Source organism: Staurois parvus, unplaced genomic scaffold, assembly GCF_062004578.1.
Source record: "Staurois parvus isolate SC_StPar_1 unplaced genomic scaffold, SC_StPar_1.0 ptg000440l, whole genome shotgun sequence".
Taxonomy (NCBI): domain Eukaryota; kingdom Metazoa; phylum Chordata; class Amphibia; order Anura; family Ranidae; genus Staurois; species Staurois parvus.
In genome coordinates this window covers 3,667,645-3,676,097 of record NW_028318236.1, presented here as the reverse complement: position 1 = coordinate 3,676,097, position 8,453 = coordinate 3,667,645, and positions in this window count along the sequence as shown.

Below are 8,453 nucleotides of genomic sequence, written 5' to 3'. Positions count from 1 at the left end.
TAAAATTTAGTTTTGGAAAGTGGTATGGGAGTTAGACCCCTGTCAGGTTTTTATTGTCGTGCGTTATTGCTAGGGAGATTCACCTGTTATTTGTCCTGGACACCATTTTCACTAGAACAAAGTGAAGGTCTTCCAAAATATTACAGTTGTCCCTGGAATAGATGGGAATTCTCCCATGGGGGACACCTGTTCAGGTGACAGGTGAGGGGTCATCCTTTACTTTAGAGCAGTGGTTCTCAACCTTCCTAATGCCGTGACCCTTTAATACAGTTCCTCATGTTGTGGTGACCCCCAACCATAAAATTATTTACCCAGTAATTATAATTCATGAGTGTCGTTTTACCTCCAATACTGCTGCTTTCAACACAGTAGCTGCTTTTAACAGATTAGCTGCTTTCAACACAGCAGCTGCTTTCTACACAGTAGCTGCTCTTTACACATCGGAAATATTTGTTTTCTGATGGTCTTAGGGGACCCCTGTGAAAGGGTCATTCGACCCCCAGGTTGATTAACCACTGCTTTAGAGGGATTTATTCTCACTTCCTTTCGTGTGTCTGATACAGCAAGCAAATGGATATCTCCTGAATGGGACACAAATGCCCCCCCCCCCAAAAAAAAAGTTAATTGTACAATGTACTATCCACAGGTAGACTGACCATTTGGAAACTTTGTCACTGCCCAAGGGCCCGGGGTCAGTAGGGGGCCCCATGAGATGCCCCTGGTACCTTTTTCATAGGCTTTTTTGAGTGTGGGCAAGGACACAGAGGCCCCATGATCCCCTATTGCCTGGGGGCCCCATGAGTTGTCAGTCCGCCCCTGGTACTATCCTTGGTAAACCGCTTGTGAACCATCCAACTGCAATGTACTGTGGCCAGGCAGCCCATACAGGCACAGCAAATGTAGCTATACATCACTGGCCTCTTCCGGGTACAGGGCATGTGCTCCCTGCCTGCCTGCCGCCATCTGCTGTGATTGTACACAGCCCAGAGCCCTGTGTTGACAATCAGCTCAGGGCTGTGTTCAGAGGGAACAATCTCTTTTTCCCCTGCAAAGGAGGGAGAAGAAACAAAGATATATTTAGTAAAAAGCAGCACATCTTACACAAATTAACTTTTGTTAGGCACACCTTTAACCTCTTGATTGCCCTAGAAATTAACTCCTTCCAGCCAGTGTATAATATCACTGTATTAATGTCACTGGGGATGTCCTTAGCAGTCCCCTCCCAGTGTCAGTTAGTGTCAGATTGCCCTACACACTATCACAGTCCCACTATAAGTAGCTGATCACTGCCATTAGTAGTATAAAATAAATAAATAAAAGTACCAGTATATATGCCATAGTGTGTAGATGCTATAACCTTCATGCAAATGAATTGTTATACACGTATTGGTATTTTTTTTTTTTTTTTTTTTACAAAAGACATGTATATACATTTTGGCCTAAATTTATGAAGTAATTTAATTTTTTAAAATATTTTTTCATTGGGTATGTTTTATAGCGGAAAGTAAAAAATATTGTTTTGAGTTTTTTTTCCAAATTTTTGGTCTTTTTATTTATGTATATAATAAAAAATAATATAATATAAATTTTGTTCGAGTACAGCGCTGCATGACCACACAATTACCAATAAAAGAAGCGCAGTGCCAAATAGCAAAAAATGGCCTGGTCATGAAGGGGGCAAAACCTTCCGGAACTGAAGTGATAAAGCCTTAGTTTAGTCTAACCCTAAAATGATCTATGAACAGAGGACAGGTGGATGATTGAAAGGCCCCCTTTCTTCATTCATAAGGGGATGGAAAGGATGAATATACTTGGCACTTGAATGCATATGACAGGTCTCTTGGCTCTGTTGAACCCCTTGTGCACTGGAAGATTGCAGGGGTGGGGATCTAAAGAAGATGATTTCAACTAAAGCAGGAGCCATTAGCACAAGGGATACATTGGGGAAGATTTACTAAAACTGGGGCACATAGAATCTGATGCAGCTGGGTATGGTAACCAATCGGCTTCTAACTTCAGTTTAGTTAAGCTTTGACACTAAAACCAGAAAGCTGACTACTATGCACAGCTGCACCAGTTTTGGCAAATCTCCCGCATTGCATTGATAGTCATTGTGTCCCCTTGCCTTTAAAGTGGACTTTTCCCCCTTTTACTAAAATTCACATCCGCATACATCAGGACTTCATGCGCTCCATGTCATGCATGCATGAGGACATACATTTTTAAAATGACAGCAGAGGAGCAAGGGCGCTGGATGCACAATGGCAGCCTGAAAAGAGAACCCCGAGAAAGAAAGACAGCATGGACAAAGGTTAGTGTACTTGTTTATGTGAAATGTATTCTATATTATTGCCATTTTCTTGTTGGGGAAAGGGGGGGGGGGTCCTTTTTATTACAGAACAGTTGGATCTTAAAATAGGGAAATGAAAGAGGGGATAAGATGGGGTTGCAGGGAGGTTAATATATTAGAGGGGAGTCTTCTCTTCAAACTTGAATTCTCCTTCTCTAAGCACACCAGGATTCTGTCCTTATTTGAACCACACCAAGTCCAGAAGAAATCACATCCTTGATCCATCATTTAGGACCGGGGTCTCCAAACTTTCTAAACAAAGGGCCAGTTTACTGTCCTTCAGACTTTAGGGGGGGGCAGACTATGGCCATTGGGATTAGAAAAGGTCCCAACATTGGTGGGAATAAACTGTGCCCCTTCTTTGGTGTCAAGAGAAAGAACGTCTCCCATGGGATTTTAATGCAGCCGTACAACATAGATTGATACAAATATGATTTATACAAAATATAAAAACAATGGATATCTCTCTGGCCAAAAATACTCACAATCTGTACCTTTAAATAACAAATATTGATGCCAATAAGTAGAGTGGCCGCTCAATAGGCACATATGTTGTATTTCAATTAAACATTGACGGGTTGTGATTACATCAAATAAACCTTCATCGGAGGAATATGGAAGGTACATTCGTGCCAGAGATATACAGTAGCTCCCAGAAGTGAGTACACCCCTCACATTTTTGTAAATATTTTATATCTTTTCATGTGGCAACACTGAAGAAATGACACTTTGCTACAATGTAAAGTAGTGAGTGTACAGCTTGTATAACAGTGTAAATTTGCTGTCCCCTCAAAATAACTCAACACACAGCCATTAATGTATAAACCACTGGCAACAAAAGTGAGTCCACCCCTAAGTGAAAATGTCCAAATTGGGCCCAAAGTGTCAATATTTTGTGTGGCCACCATTATTTTCCAGCACTGCCTTAACCCTCTTGGGCATGGAGTTCACCAGAGCTTCACATGTTGCCACTGGAGTCCTCTTCCACTCCATGACAACATCAGCTGGTGGGTGTTAGAGACCTTGCGCTCATCCACCTTCTGTTTGAGGATACCCCACAGATGGTCAATAGGGTTTAGGTCTGGAGACATGCTTGGCCAGTCAATCCCCTTTACCCTCAGCTTCTTTAGCAAGGCAGTGGTGGTCTTGGAGGTTTGTTGTGGGTCGTTATCATGTTGGAATGCTGCCCTGGGGCCCAGTCTCCGAAGGGAGGAGATCATGCTCTGCTTCAGTATGTCACAGTACATGTTGGCATTCATGGTTCCCTCAATGAACTGTAGCTCCCTAGTGCCGGCAGCACTCATGCAGCCCCAGACCTTGACACTCCCACCACCATGCTTGACTGTAGGCAAGACACACTTGTCTTTGTACTCCTCACCTGGTTGCCGCCACACACCCTTGACATCATCTGAACCAAATAAGTTTATCTTGGTCTCATCAGACCACAGGTTCCAGTAATCCATGTCCTTAGTCTGCTTGTCTTCAGAAAACTGTTTGCTGGCTTTCCTGTGCATCCTCTTTAGAAGAGTCTTACTTTTGGGATGACAGCCATGCAGACCAAGTTGATGCAGTGTGTAGCGTATGGTCTGAGCACTGACAGGCTGACCCCCCACCCCCTCAACCTCTGCAGCAATGCTGGCAGCACTCATACATCTATTTCCCAAAGACAACCTTTGGATATGATGCTAAGCTCGTGCACTCAACTTGTCCATGGCGTGGCCTGTTCTGAGTGGAACCTGTCCTGTTAAACCACTGTATGGTCTTTGCCACCCTGCTGCAGCTCAGTTTCAGGGTCTTGGCAATCATCTTATAGCCTAGGCCATATTTATGTAGAGCAGCAATTCTTTTTTTTCAGATCCTCAGAGAGTTCTTTGCCATGATGTGCCATGTTGAACTTCCAGTGACCAATATGAGAGAGTGAGAGCGATAACACCAAATTTAACACACCTGTTCCCCATTCACACCTGAAACCTTGTAACACTAACAAGTCACATGACACCAGGGAGGGAAAATGGCTAATTGGGCCCAATTTGGAAAATTTCACTTAGGGGTGGACTCACTTTGTTCCCAGTGGTTTAGACATTAATGGCTGTGTGTTGAGTTATTTTGAGGGGACAGCAAATTTACATGTTATATAAGCTGTACACTCACTACTTTACATTGTAGCAAAGTGTCATTTCTTATTTTATTTATTTATTTAAGGTACTTGTATTAAAAAAACAGCTGACTTCTAATAAACAGGCACTCACTTGTCCCAGGATCCAACGTTATGCTCACCCAAACTGTTTTCTCCACCCATCTTCGGTCCATCATCTTAACTGTCGACACCTGGCTGTGACAGCTTGCGGCTTCACACCCGGGTGCCCACTGTGCATGCATGAGCCGCGCTGCACATTATGAATGGTCCCGCAGTCTTCTGAGACCTGTGATGTGTCCCAAAAGACTGTGGAGAGGGAGAGGGGAGGAGGACTTCCACTCAGATCGCCTAGGAGATTGGAGCAAAAGTAGGACCTGCTCCCCCCTCTCAAAAATGTGCCATTTCTTAACTGCCTCCCGCTCACCATATAGTAAAAGGCGGTTCTCTCGTTCTGGGAGGACGTCATATGACGCCCTCCCATTCTAACTGAGCAAGCGCGGCTCTGGGAGCATGCAGCATGGCGATCGGCGGTGCGAGGGACACAGCGGATCACCGATCAACGGAAAGAGCCGAAGATGTCGGCTCGTTCATGTGATCAGCTGTGTCCAATCACAGCTGATCACATGTAAATAGGGAAATGCTGGTTATCGTCATTTCTCTCCCCACAAGCTATCACACTGACAGCTCGTGGGGACAGGAGAGCCGGTAATCGGCATTCCTCGGAGGAGACGTACACAGATCATCAGAGCATTGATGATCAGTGTGCCCTGATGATCTGTGTAGCTCCAGCAGTGCCACCTGTCAGTGTCCATCAGTGCCAGCTCTCAGTGCTCATCCATACCACCTGCCAGTGCCCAACAGTGCCACATCAGTTCCACATTTCAGTGCTCATCAGTGCCACATCAATGCCACATATCAGTGCCCATCTGAGCTGCCTTTCAGTGTCACCCATCAGTGCCAGTCAGTGCCGCCTATCAGTGCCCATCAGTGCTGCCTATAAGTGCCACCTAACAGTGCCAGTCAGTGCCGCCTATCAGTGCCATATATGAGTGTTGCCTTTCAGTGCCCATCAGTGATGCCTGTCAATGCCCATCAGTGCCACCTACCAGTGCCTCCTCATCAGTGCCACCTATCAGTGTCCATCAGTGCAGCCTCATTAGCACACATCAGTGAAGAAGAAAAATCACTTATTTACAAAATTTTATAACAAAAACTAGGAGAAAACCTTTTTTTTTCCAAAATTTTCAGTGGTTTTTGGTTTGTTTAAGAAAAAATAAAAAACCCAGAGGTGACTAAATACCACCAAAATAAAGCTCTATCTGTCAGAAAAAAATTATAAAAATTTCATATTGGTACAGTGTTGCATGACCGCGCAATTGTCATTCAAAGTGCAACAGCGCTGAAAGCTGGAAATTGGCCTGGGCAGGAAGGGGGTATAAGTGCCCTGTAGGCTAGTGGTTAAAGAAGAGTGGGGGAAGCCTGCTTTGAAGTGGCCATAGATGGATCGCAATTTGGCTGGTTCAATAGAGACCGACCAAAGTTCAATCCGTTGGCTGTTCCCACTCAACGGGGAGATTCCTCCATCTGCCTTGCTTGTGTGGATGAAGGAATCGGTTTGCTGACTGAAAGAAAAAAAAAAATCATCTACTTTTTTTCTGTTAAAATAGCACTGTGGCAATACATACAGCTGCTTTACAAATAAACCACCTAGCTCGCAAAATGACTTTTTTCTCTTTCTCTGTTGCTGGATATATTGTATTATGAGAGCCTATAGTTCTACTGCTGAAAGGGAAAAAATGTGTAGTTAATATTTGTAAAAAGGGATAAGCAGCCTCTTTACTTGTGCCACCTATAGACACTGACCCGTTAGCATATGCTTACAGTATGGTGCAAAATTAAAGTGTTCTTTAATTTTGGAAAACTTTACCAATTCAGTGTTTTTATGCCACCTAAAGTCATGTGCAATGTGGAAATAGTTAGCAGGTCGCCTAGGAGTCAGCAAGGGGTTAAGGTACCGTTTCCCGGGTATTCATGGTCCTGCTCCTTGTGGTGGTTCATAAATACAAAGGGGGGTAACCTCTTGGGATCCCAGGGAGCACATGGGAAAGAGTAAGCAGGACTGTGGCGTCATGTAACTTTCTTCTCTCAGGAGAGCATTCCCTCTTAGTGGGCACCCAATCAGGGTCCTACAGAAGACTGAACAGACTGTGTGAGAATGATCCATACAAAATGGAGAGCTGTGAACTGGGCAGCCTTTAACTAGTTAGTTAGGAAAAAGACTGTTGTTGCACCTTTGGACTGTATCATTGAATACGTTCAGTAAAGTCTATTAACTGTTCATTGTCTGGTCTGAAGTCACTACAAAGGGGTGCATGGTGGTACATGGTATATAGCAAAGAATTGGGCCTGTCACACACACACATGATGTGAAGAGGAGAATGTGTAATTGATAATGGTAACCAGCAGAAGGGAATCATATGGCAGCCATACAGTGGAAGGATGGTACTGGCAAGGGTGACAAGTTCTCTGCATAGTGAGAAGAGCAGATTGCTGTTTCCTTCTGTAGTGGTCGGTGCCCCAGTTAACTGGTCACGGGCATTAGTGAGCGCGTACACCGGAGGGAGAGATGAAGGCCCTACAGGGAATAATGGAAAATCTAGCCCTTTTGTCTTGGATGTTTCAAAAGTTAGATACCATATCTCTGCCCCAGTTCCTGACTGTTCCTCTCCACCTGGGAGCAGGAGTGGACTGACCATTTGGAAACTCGGGCACTGCCCGAGGGCCCGGGGTCAGTAGGGGGCCCCATGAGATGTCCCTGGTACCTTTTTCATAGGCTTTTTTGAGTTTGGCCAAGGACACAGGGGCCCCATGATCTCCTATTGCCCGGGGGCCCCATGAGTTGTCAGTCCGCCCCTGCCTGGGAGTGTTGGCTGTTCTTGTCCACCTCTGTGTGTTCCAGCCCCTTCTGTTACCTTTTCCATCTTATAAAATATCTAAAATGCAGAATGGGACACCATCATAGTGGCCATAGATAAATAAATATCACACCAATGCAATTCCTAAGTGATATTAGGAAATGTCAGAGGGTTTAACTCTACCATCAATTACTGGGTTTCTGAATCAGGGTTCCTCCAGAGGTTTCCACGTGTTCCTCAAGCAGTGAGCAGTGTCAGATTGATCTCTCACATCCAATGACCACCAATGTAAAGGGACAATTTCCCACTGATGTCCAATGTAATGGGTCACGTCTGCACTGATCAATGTAAAGGGGTATTTTCTTCACATACTGCCAATATTATTCCTACATTGAGCAGGGGAATGTTGTAAAATAGTCAGGGGTGTAGGGTACCCTTGTTATGCCATTTACTTCATTTTATTTCCAACATTCTATTAACTTTGTGATTATACTAATGTATCATGACCTGTAGATGTAATTATTTTTTAGTAGAGGTTCCCAGACTCCTTCAAATTATTTCAAAGGGTCCTGTGGTGTAAAAGGTTTGAGCAACACTGATCTAGTGTATACTAAAATATTTGTTATGGAACAAATGGCCCATTAAAATCAACTGTAGAATGGGGGGATTTTTTATATTATATTTAATACTACTATTATTACCACTAATATAATATATACTGTATAACCTATAATATATTTTCTAGCGATATAATGGAGAGAGAATTTAATCAATTTCCTCACTCATGTTTTTGCTTTATAATTAATTAGAATTATGCACAAGACGGAGCCAATCAAACAAATTATTTGATTATTCTACAAACACTTCTCTATCAAGGGATTTTGGGATATTGTTAATGAGATTATTATGACTTTCATCTGAAGCTAGTATGCAGAACACTTTTATTTCCAAAATGTTACTGAAGCTGTTTAAGTTTGTGGAATTATTTAAAGTAGTTTTTTTGTTTCCTATTAATACATGTGCATGTAATCAGATTCATGTAAACAGGTAA